A 17,306-nucleotide genomic window follows, 5' to 3' on the forward strand; every position below is an offset into this window, starting at 1 on the left:
ATTTTGCATTCCTTCCAGATGGGCAGAGCTGGGGGTCTGCTGGCCACAGGTGGTCCCAGCTCTGTGGGACCATTTATCTCACTATTCCTGAAGTCAGGCCTGAGCAGGTGGTGAGATGTCACACTAAAATGAGAACTGGAGGCCCCTCTTCAATTTCTGCCAGCTCTCTAGTACCAGTACTACCGCCCTGCCCTTCAAGGAACCTCGGTTCACTGCCACGGCGACTGGGTTCTGCAAGTGGAAATAGCCCCTAGGCATCCAGGCCTGCAGCAAGTGCTGCAAAGCAAAGCTCCCCCACTGTGCATTGTTACTGTTTCCCGGAGACAGGGACTTCCCTGGTTGACCAGAGAGGACGGGATCTATGGCAATTATCAGTTTACAACACTGATAGGTCATTTCCAAGTATGGGGAAACAGCAAAACCAAGACCTCAGTAGAGATACCCCTTTACCATTGCTCTGTAAGGAAGTCCTTGGGAATCCAGGTGGGCCCTGGGTGGAGGTCTGACCCTGAGCCCAGGTCAAAAGCTCTAATCCTCATCCTAATATACATTTAAGAACCAAAATACAAGGATCAAAAGGATGAGAAAGTGACCAGACAAAGCCTATTTATTGAGTTTTTCAATGGAGTTTGCTTCTTTACCCTGGAAGAATCCCAGGCCTCCTTTGAAGGCCACCAAGACTGTGAATGCTCTTCAGGAAAACGTGTCACAATATGGAGCACACACTGCTTGCCAGTGTGTGAGAAAAGAGCTGAGAGCCATTGTGACTGAATTCCCATTGACCTTGGCATACCATCCAAATATTTTCTAACACCAACAACAAGAGAGAATAGTTTATGGACTAAAACTGAAGTCTCAGAGGTGAGAAACATGGAAGGTGTCAGTGTGTTGTGGACTTGAATCCAGCTATGATATGCTTTCCCTGATTTTGGTAAGACCATCTTCCCATTGTGAAAATTCCTTCTGGAAAGAATTCCTTCCTTTCATGTCAGAACCTCCATAAGGGATGTTAAACACCTTTCTGTGGGCAGATTCTTATACAATGCTGTAACTAGGACAACTAAGGCAAGTTAAGGAGTTTAGAGCAGTAACTTCGTCTGTATGATTGGATTGCAGTTAACAAAGCCAGGAAATCTACTTTTTTAGACATTTAGAGGTAGAATTTGGCAGGAAGTGTAAACTTATTTATGAGCAGTCCTTTTTCATGTTCAATTATTAAATCACCCAGGACGCCATTTCTCTTGGTCTAAGAGGCCTGATGGTTAGATGGGAAGAGGAGTGTAAGTCCTGGGTCATGTTCACCAGTAAAGGTTCTGTGAATAGGTTCTCTGCTTTCAAATTCCTCAGGGTTTAGCTATGCCTTTAAAATGGGAACCATGTATTCATCCTTCCAAAGCTCCAAGTAAGGCGTTAAATAGATGCTCATTGTGGAGGGCCCCTGGCTGGCCTGGTGGGAGTCTAAGACTGGACACCCACTCCTCAGGCCTCAGAGTCAGACCAACACGACTTTATAGATACTTCTCTGTCACCTTTCGTTCTTTCCTCTCCCCTGGCATGTTAAATTTGGAAATATAGCATTCTTTTTATCATTTTCATTCCTTTCAAATGCTAGGGCTCTTTCTTGGAGGAGGTATTGTCATGCACTGTTTTAAAAAGTTATATAAATGTTTAAAAAATCATTGAAAGATCAGTATTTTATATTATTTAAAAAATTATATGCTATGTATCATATAATTATACATAATAAATACATTATATATCATGTAATATAAACCACAACTTATTATATATAAGATATATAATATATTTGCATAATACATTACTTATTATCATTATTATCTAATGTATTATTTACTTATGCTTTTAAAGATTTATATATTTTTTATTTATGAGTACACTGTAGCTGTCTCAGACACATCAGGAGAGGACATTGGATCCCATTATAGATGGTTGCAAACCACCATGTGGTTGCTGGGAATTGAACTCAGAACCTCTGGAAGAGCAGTCAGTGCTCTTAATCACTGAGCCATCTCTCCAGCCCTTGTTTACTTATTATTATTGTTGTTCCTTACTTTATATTTGGTGCTGTGGATGGAACCCCTAGGTTTATGCATACCAGACAAGTTCTGTGCTGCAAAGCTCTGCTTCCATAACCATTTTGTAATGAAGTGTTAAATAGTCTCAGAAAATGATTAATTTGACTTTAAGAATAACAAACTTGACTCTGTCATTACATAGCAAAATTGTGAGGTTTACATGCCAAAGTGTCAACCCTGACAGGCCCAGAAGCTTAGACTTGGGCAGCAGGGGGGAAGCTCCCACTATTTATTTCATGTCTGGCCACTTTTTCTTCTTGCATCTTCTGTTTTTGTAAACAAAACCAGAGAAATGTGACCTGTGCCCCTGATTAGCTACTATTTGGCACATGGGTACTTCTGGCCTTCACTAATCAAAACCTACCCTGAAGAGTCCTGCTTCAGTGAAAAGGAGCGAGCCTTTCTCTGGAGAAACATAGTTTTATTTTTAGGACGAGAGATCAGATCAGAAGCATATGCTAACTAGGGAAAGACGAACAGGAGTTAGTAAATCTGGCCCACTTTTAGAAAGGAAAAGTGGTGGCTGGGACAGCTTTAAGGACCAGGAGCCATGGCTCTGATTGTGGTCCTCAGGAAGGGAAGCAATTGAGGTGCAGCTCTATGTGATTTCAGTTAATTGATATTTATGACTTCAGAAGAAAATTAAATATGGCAAGCAGTATAGTTTTAAACAGCCTGTGGTCATGGACAGTGGGGCTTCCAACACATCCAGACTCATGAGTGGGGGGTTTGGTACCTCTTCATCTTCCCACTTTATACTAAATGGTGGGTGAGCCCTCCAGTAATAATAGCTTGAACTTGATAGTGACTCTTCTCATTGTGTGTGTGTGTGTGTGTGTGTGTGTATGCACACTTGCTAGTGCATGTGAATATTTTTGTTGTCTTCGTAAGTGAATGTCTGGAGGAAAATTTTTATTCCTCCACCACCCCACTCCCCAAGCAGAATAGAGACAAAGAGCAAGGTGTGACCACAGTGTTAGCTTTGGAGACGTCTGTATGGCTCGGTTTTGTATTTCTTGCTAGAACACATGTCTGTATTTGTTCTTTTGAACACAGAGTTGCTTCGAGTTGCTTTCCCAAGATGAGGCATGCAAGTGTAAAGTTGGTTCTGTGTACTCATAAATGATGGGTAGAATACATCTATCCTGGAAGGCATGCAGGACAGATGCATATAATTGTGATATACAAACGCGTGTTTTACTTGTATGTACTAGTTTATGTTGGATAGAATCAGCTTGCGACAAATTCTAGACCAGTGATTTGCAAACTCCTGTCGATGAAACTTCTCCTGCTGATCTATGATTTGTGTTTCGATAGCAAATTGCTGCACTAGACTTAAACATAAGGGAAAGAGGAACGGGATAAATGTTTCTATTCATCTTGCATGGCAAATATATGTAGTCCTAAATAAACCTATTTCTGTTATAAATGTATATTTGCATCAGAATTTGAAATCCATTTCCTGAGCCTAAGGAGCTCCACACACTAAGAGGTGAGAGTACGTTAGTTCTTGCAAAGAAGCTTCAGGTTTCTCATTTATGACACAAAGAATGGCAGAAGTCGTTGGTAAAGATGAAATAAAGATAAGGCTAACGACACAGCTTAGCCCGTTGTCTGACATACCGAGAACTCGCAAATGACGTGTTCTTTCTTATGCAAGATCTCTTACATGGTACATAAAGCTAAAATACACTATATTCTGCAATCTGTCTTTTCCACAGGAACCAAAACAACCTTATTTGACCAAAATGCCACTACCTATTTGAAAAGATTCTCTTTGTGGATAGCATAAAAGCAGTGCTGAGATCTGGGCTGAAGTCAGCGCCAGGATTAGCAAGCAAGTTATGAGCTAGCTCTGGTCTTCAATTCCACTGCTTTCCTTAGGCTTGAAAAATTCAGTGTTTTTTTTTCTGACAATAACTTTCAGCCTCCTCCTATTTCCAACTCTTTCTAAACATTTCACTACATTCTACAGTGCCCTCTTGCTATTCCTGACGTCATATGGTTTTAGAATGCCAAGTGTCTGAATGTTTCAGCAGCGCGTCCCAGTCTTTCCCGTCTTCAATTCTCCCAAATAGTAAACAACCTTTAAGAGATGCTTTTTAGGGGACATGAATCTGCAAGAAATCTCCTTCATCCACCTTTCTAGAAAGCCTTTTCTACCAGAGTCAGCTGACTTCATTTCTTATGTCCACAGCCTCAGACCAACATTAGGAGTCTGCTCTGAGTTCAAAACTTTTTGAGGATTCACCCATCAGATAATGAGGAAGCTGAGGCAGGAGGATGCTGGTTATAGGCCAGCCTTGATTACATATAGAAACACTATTTTAAACAAACAAGCATGTATATATAGACATTCATACATAATACATGGCAGAGAAGAATTCAGTTGTTAATAATTATTCCACTTGGATTTACTGTAGGTAGCTGGGATGGTCTCTATTCAAGTAACACAGCCTCCTGTTCCATAAATCCTGCATTCCTTTTTTTGGTGGGAAATCTCTACTTTGTTAGTTCATGAGGAAGAGCAGAAGTCCCCAGGACTAGAACCTACTCTGACCATTGCTTGGAAACAAAGAAGTCAGGACTGCAGCACAAAGGCTAGCACAAAGAAATCATTTTTTCCCCCAATAGCCTCCCTCTGCTCATCTGTTTCTTAAGTGGAACTGAAATGCACCTATCACTTTTCTTTTTTTCGGAGCTGGGGACCGAACCCAGAGCTCTACCGCTGAGCTAAATCCCTAACCCGCACCTATCACTTTTCAACCTGCCTTTACTTCCAAAAGTGTGTCTTGGAGTCTTTCCAAGTAGAGTCGTGAAGAATGACCTTGTATTTTAAATTGCACCGAAGCTTGCATGATCCATAGCTCTTTGGCCACATAATTAACATCTCTGTCAGGATCTCAGAGGTGAAGATGAGGGGAGGAACTAGGAGCATATGGTTTACCAAGGCTCCTACCTCTAAAGGTGGTGAGGAGAGTCAGGCAGCCTCACCCTACAAGGAACCATTTTGAGTAAAGTCCCACTGAGAAGAGCTCAGACTGATCCCAAAGGGGTTTCTGGATAGTAGCTGAGGCTTAAATGACATCATTGGTTAAAGGCTCTTGTGGGGTCAAAGGCCTTGCCAGTGTCAGCCACTTGGAACTAAGTGATTATAAGAGTACTCTCTGACGAAGAACCACAGCAAGCATCTGCTCTGAACCACGCAGAAGCTCTATACTAACTGGTCCTCATCTCGTTCAGTGGTAGTCCCAACTGTCACTGAAACCTTAGCTTTCGTTTGAAGGCATATCTGCCTGTGTTCCTATAGTAACTCAGGCCACATTCATCACATGTGGAAAAGCCATGAAACCTAACAAAGTTAAGATTCACAAGTACCACAGACATATTCAAAGAGGTCACTGAGCTGGGAGTGGACCTGAAACAAAGATTACCACCACATGATGGCAGATCCCAGTAAGAAGGTCATGTGTCTCTCAGATAGCAGCCTGGGATTACCAGTCCTGGACTGGGAGTATTAGGTACCTCTTGCCTGAGGGCTGGTAAGAAAACTAATCTCTAAAGGAAGGAAAAGAGTTTGCCAGTTTGAAAGGGAAGGACTAAGGGCCCCTCATGTAGAGGAAAATGTCTGTTCAAAGGTAATGGGAGGAACTCAATTCTAGGTGCTAAGCTCTCTGGGAATGCCACCCAACTTGTAGGAAACTACAGGGACACCCAGAGAAACCTGTGCCTAGAGGCTTTGGTTTTTCTTCTTGAATGCTGAAATTACCAGCAGAGGAGAGAAGCCAAGACAGATTTGGAAAGATTCTTCCTTGGGGGGGTGTTGGGAAGAGAAGTTGGACCCTTAATTAGACAGAGGGTGAATCACTGCTTGGGGACGTAGAGGAATTACTATACAAGCAACCATTCCTTGAGGATTATAGACCACAAGCTACCCTCCGCTGTTAGCCCCTCAGGGATTGTCTCAGCTCCAGAGGTAAGTCCTGACTCTTCCTGGATGACTCATTTCCAATTCTGAACTATGAGCTTATACAGAGGTTTGCCTACCTCAGCCCAGCTCAAAAAACCACATAAATATGCTTCATATTAAACTCTTAGAAGTCACCATGTAGGACAATACTAATTCAAATAGAGAAGGTGAGATTCTGGATGGAACACTCTTTCAGGCTTCCACTAGGCACAGATAGAGACAGTCTGGTTCTAAAGGAAGTGGCAGGTTAGGCCTCTCACTGCCTCTCCTGAAAATTCCAAACCAGGAGAGACAGGAAAAGATAAAGAAATGAAAATGTGAAACTGGGAGTCAAAGGTGTATATTAGTCTTTGCTTCTCCAGAAGTACACCATTACATAAGGACTCATTCAAATGTAAGCAGGGTTTTTGGCTCAAGAAAGTCTAGTCCAGAAGTAAGCACATGAGGTAGAATGTATGAAAAAAGGGCCCAGCACCAAGCAAGAGATCACTATGGACAACTGAGGCTAAATTATACTTGGGCTTCTGGGATACAGAAGTCAGTAGGCTCCTGTGTTGTCCCTACTAAGGAAGAAGTATGAGTCGGGGAGTATGGGCTGGTGCTGGGGGTCTTAATTTCCTAGACCTTTCTAGTGCTGAGTGACTAGGATAAAGGTCATAATCAGACCATATCCTTAACCACAAAAAGTATGGGAGCCCTCCATCCTCTTCCTAAATCCCGGTATCCATTTCCTGATGGAAAGGGCTTAGAAAGATCTTCTAAGCCTGGGTTCTTTAATCACAAAGACATCTGACCTTCAGTTGTAAGGTTTAAATGTGGCTTTGCTTTGATTCTTGAATGTCTTTAAGGATGGCTAGCGGGCCGGGGAGAGAGAAGCAGCCATACAATGAAACCAATATCATCATGGACACTGGGTCTCAGAATTGTACTCTTTAAGGGTGTGGAGGCCCTCGACACCTTCCAACTCCTTCAAGCTGGAACCAAACTTCCACACTGGAAATTTTAAATTGATGGTTCATGAGTCACCCGCAGCCACCAAAAATTATTCTACTAACCGTGTCTAGGTATATTAAAGCAAGTTTTCCAGAAAGCTTTGTAACCAAGAAATAATCTTCCTCAAATGTTAGCAGTGTGGATGGTGGGGCCAGTGTCCACTGGAATGCCATCAGCAAGAAACAGAATGGAGAGCACCACTTGTCCTCTGAGATACCGCTGAGCAGTGAATTCCTTCACGGACTAAAGGTAGAAAAGCCTACCCCAAGCTGAAGCCGTTAGAACTATGCATTTCCAGTTCTTAGAGGCGAGAGACAGTAGATCTGAACCATGGTGAACCTTGTTCCTCTGGAGAAGGTAAGGCTTCTCACCTTGGTTCTAGACTTTTGGTGAGGTGATTGGTCTGATGTGAATTCGAACTAAAGATAAAATCCTCATAGAAGTCCCGGATCTGCCTCCCAAACAGCGATAGCCAGAAAGACTATAGCCTGGGATCGTGGATGGAAACAGACCACACACACACACACACACACACACACACACACACACAGAGAGAGAGAGAGAGAGAGAGAGAGAGAGAGAGAGAGAGAGAGAGAGAGAGAGCAGCCACAATTCTGACCTAAGCACAGTTGTGCAAAATACCAGTACTGACAGTTCTCCCCATGTGTGACCAGGAGCATCCCATTTTCAGAGCCATTTCCATAAAACTCTGATGGAATTTCTCCCTTCCTTGCAAAAATTCTCACTCCCCTGTCTCTGATTTACTTTTACCCTAAGCCTTTGATTAGAACCCCATGAGGCTAATGAGACCTTAAATCAGTCAGAAGACCTTTCAGAATGTTCTCTTTCTGTGTCTCTCTGTCTCTGTCTCTCTGTCCCTGTCTCTCCTTTCCTCCCTTCCTGCCTCTTCCCCCATCCCTTTCATATTACTATTCCATTAGCCTTCCCCATAAGTGAGTTTTATGTCTTAGATATTAATCACTGTAAATTTTAAAAACTCAGTGACACTGGAGGGCTGCTTCCCTAAGTTTATTGAGGACGGTGTTGGGTAAGTAAAGTCTTAAATTTGTCTTCTAGTTGAAACACACACGCATGCACGCACGCGCGCGCGCGCCATGTTTTAAACGTTATGGTTGGAGTACAAAAAGAAGGGGCTGAGCTTTGATTGTTATTCTATTCCATTCTGAGTCCAGCAGCACTGAAGGGATTTGCGCGTTTAAAGCCACATTCGTAACAACTCACATAATGAAATCTCCAGGGGCCTATACAGGGAAATAGCTATTCATTCTGATGGCTGAGGTCTGTGCATAGCCTATCTTCTCATGTAGCACTGATTGAACTCCCTCCTCCAGCAACAGCCAATCAAAAGACGTCACAGCGAGGCTACCATTTTGGATGGATTTGGGAGTTGAGACAGGGATAAACAACTGCTTGAATATTATACTAAAGGTAGGCAGGTGGACATGCGCAGATATTGATGGGTAGATAATGAGGTTGGTGTCTCCTCTTAAGTAACTGGTAGGGAGGCCTTTGTTTCTAAGGGTGGAAAAAAACTTCCAATTTTATGTAAACCATTGATTGCACGGTCCGTGTTAGTTCCCGTGAGAAAATGTGCTAGAAAAGGGATTGGGAATGGAACCTCTCACTGCCAGAATCATACAAAATTTACTGTAAAACAATCTGTGGTCTGTATTGCACCTACAGTATATCTGGGCATCTCTGAGTGCACGGTTTAGCTTATTTAAACTTTTACAAGAAAAGGTCAAGGTACTGCAATACTTAATGTTGAAATCACTTCGAGCAGGAACTGGCTGGGGAAACTCAGCTTTTCTTTAAATTAGTCATGCCCATCTGCGCCATCGTTCCCCTGAAACTGTGTCAATATGGTGGGCTGGACCCTCTCTGCTAGGCAATACCTTTGATGTCTAGAGAGCTTTGCCTCTCTGTCCCCAAAGGTCCTTCATCAGCTTTTTGTCAGACATTCCTTTCTTCAGGACTCTGTCAGTAAATGCCCCTCCCTGGGGCTTATCATATAGCCTAACAGGTGGTTTAAACTAAAGGTGTTCATGGTTGAAGATAACAGTTGGTGAGTTATTGATTACATACAAGTCTTGTGCAGGTACCACTGCTGGTCTGCACTTGATAATCCAGCCACAATTTTTAGAGTAGATGGGAGAGGTTCTCTCCAGGACAGGAAAATATTGGCGCTTGCTAGCTGCTGGCAGAAGGAGACTCATTCTTTATTGTTGCTTACTTCTTTTGGTCTTCTAGACATGGTCTCACTATGTAGCTTTGGCTGTCCTAGAACTCACTATGCAGCGTGGCCTTGAACTCATAAAGATCTGCTTTTGCCTTACAAGAGCTGGAATTAAATGTGTGCCACCACCCCCAGCCTCTTCCTTTTCTTTTTCTTTATTTTTCCCATTAATTAATTTATTTATTCACTTTATATACCCATCACTGCCCCCCTTGTTTCCTGTCCCCCTCTCACCCAGTCCCTCCCTTCATTTCCCCCTTTCCTTTCCCTCTGACCGGATAATGGCTCTCTGGATATCCCCCTACCCTGGCATCAAGGGGCTAGGCACATTCTCTTCCACTTGGGTAGGGAGATGGCTCCAGAGGAGGCAGAATAACAGAGGGATACAGCCGCAGCAGGGATGACGTTTCTCTCGTTATAGGGAATGGCAGCACCCCTTCTTTCTTGCCATATAGAAACAGTAGTGCATAACTTCAATTAACTTAAATAATACTAGGTCTCATCCTTGAACATAATAGCATTAGTTCATATACTTCACACTACATGCAATACCTCAGACAGCAACAGCAAGCTGCATATTGTCTTTTAAAGGCTAACTTTATTGTATGAATATTTATACATTGTTCTAGAGTTTTTAATCCTTATTTTCATTTGCTAAACTTGTTATTAGTTATGAAAAGTAACAGATACTTATTCATGTATACATACTTTGTACGTAATGTGTGGGTATTTGTGCCTTTCTAGAGTGATAAGCATGCACATAGTTATCAGTTGAATCGCATTCCTTCGAAATTCAGGTACTGAAGACCCATCTCCTTCATGGGGAGATAGGGGATTTGGAGGCAAGGCCTTTGAAGAAAGAATTAAGTTACACAGGTCATTAAAACAGGTCCTAATGTGTGATGGTGTCCTCACTAGAGGTGGTAAGGATACAGATAAACACAGAGTAGGATTGTATGAAGACACAGACAGAAGACAATAATCTATAAGACCAAGAGAAGCCTTAAAAGTTACTAGCCTTGCCAATAAATGATCTCAGAAGTGTAGTCTCAAGAATGGTAAGAAAATACATTTCTGGGCTGGTGCTTTAGCTTGAGGGTAAAATACATGATTGATATGTATGAGGTTCTTGGTTAAATCTTGGCACCACCAAAAAAGTATAAAAGAAAAGAAATTTTTTTCTTTTCTTTTTTTCGGAGCTGGGGACCGAACCCAGGGCCTTGCGCTCGCTAGGCAAGCGCTCTACCGCTGAGCTAAATCCCCAACCCCCAGAAATTTTTGTTATTTAAGCTACTATGTAGTACTTACAAAGGTAAGTACGCTGGTATTTACAATAAATTGTTCCAGAGAAGTGTCTCTCTGTCTGTCTCTGTCTCTGTCTCTCTCTCTCTCTCTCTGTGTTCTTTCCATAGCAGTTGATGGATTCAGGATTTAGGCTGTCCTTGTTTTTCCTGTTGCAGTGAAAAATGTGGGGTTTTTGGCCTTCACTAGGAAGTCACAATCCATCATTAATGCAAGTGTGGGCAAGAATTCAAAGCAGGAAACTAGAGGTAGGATCTCTGAGTCCTTCCTGCACAGGTTCAAGCTTAGGTATCTTTCTTATACAGCTCAAGGTGTAGGGATGGTACCGCCAACGGTGGGCTGAACCTTCCTGCATCAATTAATAACCAAGGCAGTCCCCCATAGACATGCCCTGAGGCTAATCTAAATTAGGCAATTGTCAATGCAGGTGTACCTCTCAGATGACTCTACACTGTGTCAAGTTGACAAAGTGAACAAGGGCACATCCTCTAAGTGAAAAAGCTCCTTGAAAACATGGAATGTGGCCTGGTTCCTTAATAGCCACGGGCATATATTCATTCACCCATACATGGCAATTTGGGTTGCCATGTCAGAAACATCAACAATGCTGGATTGAAATCTGAGCACAGTGGTGCACGCCTGTCATCCTAGCACTTGAGAGTGGAAGCAAGAAGACCACTCGAAGTAGTTGATCACCACACTAGAAACATCAAGAACACACAACGCAAGAGTATACTGGGAATGAAGAGAAAGGAAGGCATTGGGATATTCTAGGTTCAAGGCAGCAAGGGGGCTAAAGAGGAGCTTGGAATCTGGAAAATTGATTTCCTTCTCTTCCTTACTATCTGTAGAAAATGGAGCAGGTATCTACCCTTAGTCTGACACCCATCTTGGAGGTGCTATGTAGAGTCGGGAAGAGTGAGAAGCTGAAGATCATTGGTTTTACTTAGGATGGCTGAAAGAGAACTATCGGTAACCCTTAGAATCAAGACAAATAGTGCTATCAGGTGTAGGAAATGAGTAGGCCCATGGAGGAGACAACACAAGTGGAAAAGGATGGATCTACCTGCTATTATCAGTGTTGGCACAGCAGGATGCGGTGCTGGGCTAACTGGATTGACAGGAAAACACTTATCTTCTCACTAGCTGAGGTTCTAAGGCCAGATACTAAACCATTAGGTCTTAACTCTTTGAAAGGTGACTATCCTCAATGAGGAACAAGAGCTAAATTATCTTGGGCTAGCTGGAGCAGGGCCTTTGATATGGTATAAGCCTCATTCTAATTCCTTGAAATAGACCCATGCCAGCCTTATTTGTCCTGTTCACACATATCTATAGGCATCCTGCTTTAGCTGTCATGAACTTTCTGTTTTCATCAGTTCCCTTTGGCCTTTCCACCTTCCTTCATTTCCTCTTTCTTCCCTCTCTTCTGCCCTCCCTCTTTCTTCCTCCACTCCTTCTTTTGTTTATTCCTTACACTTAAGAAAGAAAGAAAGGAAGGAAGGAAGGAAGAAAGAAAGAAAGGACGAAAGAAAGGAAGAAAAGTGGATATGCTGGCAGACACCTGTAATCCCAGTACTTGGAAGAAAAAAGAATTGTGAATTTGGAACCAGTCTGGGCTATATAGCAAATTCAAGTTCAAGGCTAGTTTGAGATTCATAGCAAGACTCTGTTCCAAGAAACCAAGCCTGGGCTGGTAACTTAATAGTAAAGTGCTTCCTAGCATGAATAAAACCTGGGTGTGATTACTATTATTACCACACACAAGTGCTTGTGTTTGCTTACACATACCCATGCACGAATTCATTTGTGTACACACACACTCACACACACATATACATATATGCACACACACATGCACACACACACACACACACACACACACACACACACACACACACCACCTACACAGAATAAAACACATCTTCTCATATATCCTGGGACTGCAAATTAACATTCTGAAATCAGGGTGTAGCATGATGGGGTTCTGGCAGGAGGCTTGGAGGGGGCCTCCTCCTTCAGGGGGCGTTCTCATGTGGTCCTTTTTTCGAGTGTGTACTTGGGCAGATATTTTCCCTCTCTCTTTCTGTTCATGTCAGGCTGCTAAGCCTGTCAGATGAGGATCATACCCTCAGGGCCTCATTTAGCCTTGTTTACCTCCTAAAAGTCTCCTGTCCAAACATAGTCACATCAGAGGTTAGGGCTTAAGTCCAAATTGGGTACTGAGACATGATGGGCATCCAGGAAGCGCTGTGAGAAAACTCTGATGTCAGTGAGGACAATCCTTACTTATTTCTTAATCCCCGCTGAAGTTTACTTTCTCCTGGAGTAATTGTCTTAGCTAGCACAGCTCTGCCCTTGATATTCACTCAGAAGAAGCCTTTGCCCAGGGTTTCTAGCTCTGGCAGCTATTTTGGGTCTCGGGCTTGACCCCCCTGAGTGTGACCTCAGCCTCTGGCCACAGCGAGAATTCAGAAGCATGCTCTTCCCTTAAGGAGGTTTGGGAAGAAAGGTGCTGTGCTCTTCTGAAAAGCAGAGAGGGATGGGAGAAACTCATAATAGTGGCTTGATCCTGTTTGCAACCTTGAAGGAGTGCAACTGCACAGCAAGAAGATGGGCTAAACAGAACTTGACACTTACTGGGCCTCTAAATCAAACCAGTTCAAAAGCTCTTCCATTTCTGAAGCCCAGTCGCAAGTAACCATTCCGACTACGGCTGAGTCCAGTTAGATAAAATGTCAGCAAGTGCAAGCTCAAATCCTGGAGGAGTGCTTCTTACAATGTGTATACCGATCAAAGTTCTCCTGGTTTAGTGGGTTTCAGAAATGGTAGAATAATCCCTTCCAACTGTTGTCTAATGAAACGTCCCATTTGCAAATTACCTCCACTCTAAAAGGTTCAAGGCTCAGAGCAAAGCCACATTAGTCTTGTGAAAATATCTGACAGCACTTCAAAGGATGGCTGGGAAGGGAAGATCCTAAAGCTTTGGGGGAATCGAATTTGCATTTACAAAATGATTTGCAACCAGACCTGACAGGTATCGTTTCACGGAAACCAAGGAATGGGTTTTGAATATCCGGATCATTTTCTCCCAGCATCCAAATCTGTAGTGAAATCAGCTTCCTAGCTGTCTACGGTAGAGGCTCAGAAGAGTCTCCCCAAGACCTGATGGGGGAAGAGTAGCAGAGACAGGGAGAGTGAGCAGGCTTACCTTGACTCCACAAGGGCTCACAGCCCAGGAAGTTCCTCAATTTGGGTGTCCCATACTGCAGCTACCTTTGCTGGTTGCCAAAGCCCGTTCTACCACCCTAAATGACTCTGACTCTGTGGTGAAGGCGTTCAGCTGGGTTGGGAATGGCCACCCCCTTCCTCCCATTTCTTCATTCAGGATTTCTCACCTTCAAAGGACACTTTGTGTTTCCTAGGTTTCCCTCCCTTGCTTGTATGAATCCGAAATGAATCTGAACTAAAAGTACTCGTTGAGTGGTTATGTTCCCAACCATAATTTGCAGTCAAGGTATGAATATTTTATACTCAAAGAGCCACTGAAGATTTGTAAAAAGGTTTTTTTTAAAAAATAAAACACGAATACACTCATTTTTGTTGGCACAGGAAGACTATAGCTGGGGAAAACAAAAATACAGGACAAGCCTTCACTCATGAATCTTTACAGAGTGAATCTGGATTTGTGTTTGGGGATGATCAGGAGTAGCTGTGGTGGGGACAGAGTGTCCTTTGGAGAAGAGAAATACCCGGAAGGTGGAGAGCCAGGAAACAAAAACAAAAGCCACCCAAACACCCCCCAACTCGCTTCACACCCACCGACAGTCCAGAAGAGCCCTTTCAGTAGGTCTCTCCATGCACTGGCAGAAATGAGGTGTTGGGCTGGGAAGCCAGGATTCAGATGCCTGTGGGTTCTTTTCACTGCAAAAATAGATTTAAAAAATAATCCAGTCTTTGGCAAAGCTTGCCCCGGAGGGAGAGACCTGAGTAGCTCCTTTGCTGTCCCTGTATGTTTTTCTTACCGTGAGTCAACAGTTTTGCGAGTTCATGGGCTACATCAAAGCTACTACACATGGTCGGAACAGAAAACTAATACATGCTAATTAAACGTTTCCTCCCCCTTCTATAAATCTGTGAGATTTGTTTCCTTCAATCTATTGGCTTATATGAGAAGAACTTGTTGAGTTGTTCTGACTGGGTGGAGCCTCTACTAGAAAGCGAAAGTTAAGGGCTATTCTTCAGAGACTCTCAGGTGACAGTTGCTGGAGAAGTGCTAGTGCTTTCTGAGGACATGTATAGAAGGGCCTGCGGGTGGCAGTCTTTCTGATATTGATATCCACACTGGGAGATGCTCCGTCTGTACCTGACACACCTGCTCTTACAAAGGCTAATCTTATTCCAGGCAATGAGACTTTTGAGAGTAAAAAAAAAAATCTTCAAATATTGTTGAAGTGGTTGACAAGATGACAGCAAGGCCTTACAGGCTGGCTTCATGCTGCCTGTATAGCTGAGAATGACTTTGAACTCCTGATCCTCCTGCCTCTACCTCTCATGTACTGGTGTCCATTCAGTATGTCTATGTGTTACCTTGAATCCCAGATCCTTGATGGTCATGTAAATTCAGATGGATACAAAACCAAATAACAACAAGACTAGCTATTGTTTTTATTAGTAAATGGGTACAGATTAAAATTTGTCAGTGAGTGATGCTGGCCGAAGGGAGGATAAAATTGTTGCCTTGTAGACTGAGCATGGGATCAAACTTGTACTGAAAGAAAATAGAAAATTTCTGAAAAATAAATTACATTCGTAATAGCTAAAATCTTCTTATTTATTTATTTATTTATTTATTTATTTATTTATTTATGTGCGTGTCTCTCTCTCTCTTTCTCTCTCTCTCTCTCTCTCTCTCTGTGTGTGTGTGTGTGTGTGTGTGTGTGTGTGTGTAACAGTGTGGATTTGGAGGTCAGAAAACAACTTGTGGGGTTCTCTCTTTCCATTATCCGGGTACCAGGGATTGAATTCTTTACCCATTGGACTATTTTGCAGACCCATGGCGTATAATCTTTCAGGAATGGGACTGAGGGTCTGAAGGGAAGTGAAGGGGAATTAACTTACCATTTTATATTCTCTTATTTGGTTTTTGAAAAATAGCATATTGATGGATCATTTTATTACAGTCATGCTTTTTTATGAGCAAAATCTCCATCTGGTACCATGGCTGTGCATTTTTCTATTTATCTGAGCTGGTTCTTATCTCAGTTTCTCTTGACCATGGGGCAAGTCTTAACCATCTCATCGGGTCTTCCCATCACAAGAAAGGTGTGAAGTAACACTGTGCAAATTCTCCATTGTGTCCCCAACTTCTCGGCCACTCCTGAGGGATTTTCACCTGGTTCTTTACTTACATACTTGAATCCCTCGTCAACCTTCACTGGTGCCATTTATGTCATTTCATTTTACTTTACAACAAGCCATGACAAACGTAGTGGCTTGTGGCATACATTTGTGGTCCAGCTGGGTACAGTCATACAAGAAGAATTCAAGTCTCGAGAGACAGAACTTATTGGAGGGCTCCATTACAGAGCAAATCTGTATCCAGCTTCCTGGGATTGTCGACTGAATTTGATTTCTTGTCTCCTGGTTTAAGAGTCTCAGTTTCTAGCTGGCTGTTGACTGGAGGCCATCTTGGTTCCTAGTTAGATGGGTCTTCCCAACATCTAGCAAGAGGGTATAAGCTCAGGAGCAATGTGGTGTAACCATGGTAGTTACAATCATCACTATCTGCTGGTTAGAAGCAAGTCATAAGTCTTACCCCTACTCAGGTGATAGGAACTATGCAAATCCTTGAACTTTAGGAAGTAGTATTATTAGGGCTTGCCAGAGGCCTTGTCACAGTTTTAAGCTTGCATGATTGACATTTCAGTAGCCTGACAGAACTCCATGGGAAAAATACAGTAATCATACATGCTTTTTCCTGGCGATCCCTCTTTTCTCTTCTTACTTCCATCTTCCCTGGGAATTTGCTGATCCATCCAATCAGTGTGCCTCACTTTCATCAGACGAATCCAACCTGTGCTGAAAAGTCATTCCATGCCTTCTCATGTTAGTTGCTCACGTCTAGTCTAGTTCTAAGAATAGGACAAAGTGACCTTGGAGCAAAGAGGTTGAGCTACATCAGTGGTTCTCAACCTGTGGGTCAGGATCCCTTTGAGAGTGTCTAACAGCCCTTTCACAGGAGTCAACTAAGATCATCAGAAAGGACAGACATTTACATTATGAATCATAACCGTAGCAAAAATTACAGTTATGAAGTAGCAGCAAACGTAATTTTATGGTTGGGGTCACTACAACGTGAGGAACTGTATTAAAGGGTTACTGTATTAGGAAGGTAGAGAAGCACTGTCCTACAGAAATTCATGAGTGTATCAGTTTCTTCCCAGCTCCAGGGCCCCCTTCCTTCCTCCCACTGTGTCTCGGCTGGCCTTCTGCGCCTTGATCTGTCTTTCACTATTTGTTCAGTTGCTCCCGTTTTCCTCATGGAAGCAGTCGCCATTTGAAATTCTCTGCTCTGCTTGTTCGTGTTGTTTGTTATCCTGCTTCTCTTCTGAGGAAAAAATGCCGAGCTGTGGGATCTATTTGTCCTCATTCACAGCAGCATCTCCAGGACCTGCAACGACACCAA

At 42.9% G+C, this 17,306-nt stretch overlaps 1 long non-coding RNA gene across 1 annotated transcript in view; it reads left to right on the forward strand.

The window, feature by feature from the left end:
- Nucleotides 1–803: 803 nt before the first annotated feature.
- Nucleotides 804–17,306, forward strand: part of LOC102549662 (uncharacterized) — a 108,265-nt gene continuing 91,762 nt past the window's right edge. The window contains exon 1 of the long non-coding RNA XR_001837291.3: nt 804–931. This is a non-coding gene — a long non-coding RNA (uncharacterized LOC102549662). The remainder of the gene's footprint in view (nt 932–17,306) is intronic.

The sequence above is a fragment of the Rattus norvegicus genome, chromosome 3 (genome assembly GCF_036323735.1).
Source record: "Rattus norvegicus strain BN/NHsdMcwi chromosome 3, GRCr8, whole genome shotgun sequence".
NCBI classification, from domain to species: Eukaryota; Metazoa; Chordata; class Mammalia; order Rodentia; family Muridae; genus Rattus; species Rattus norvegicus.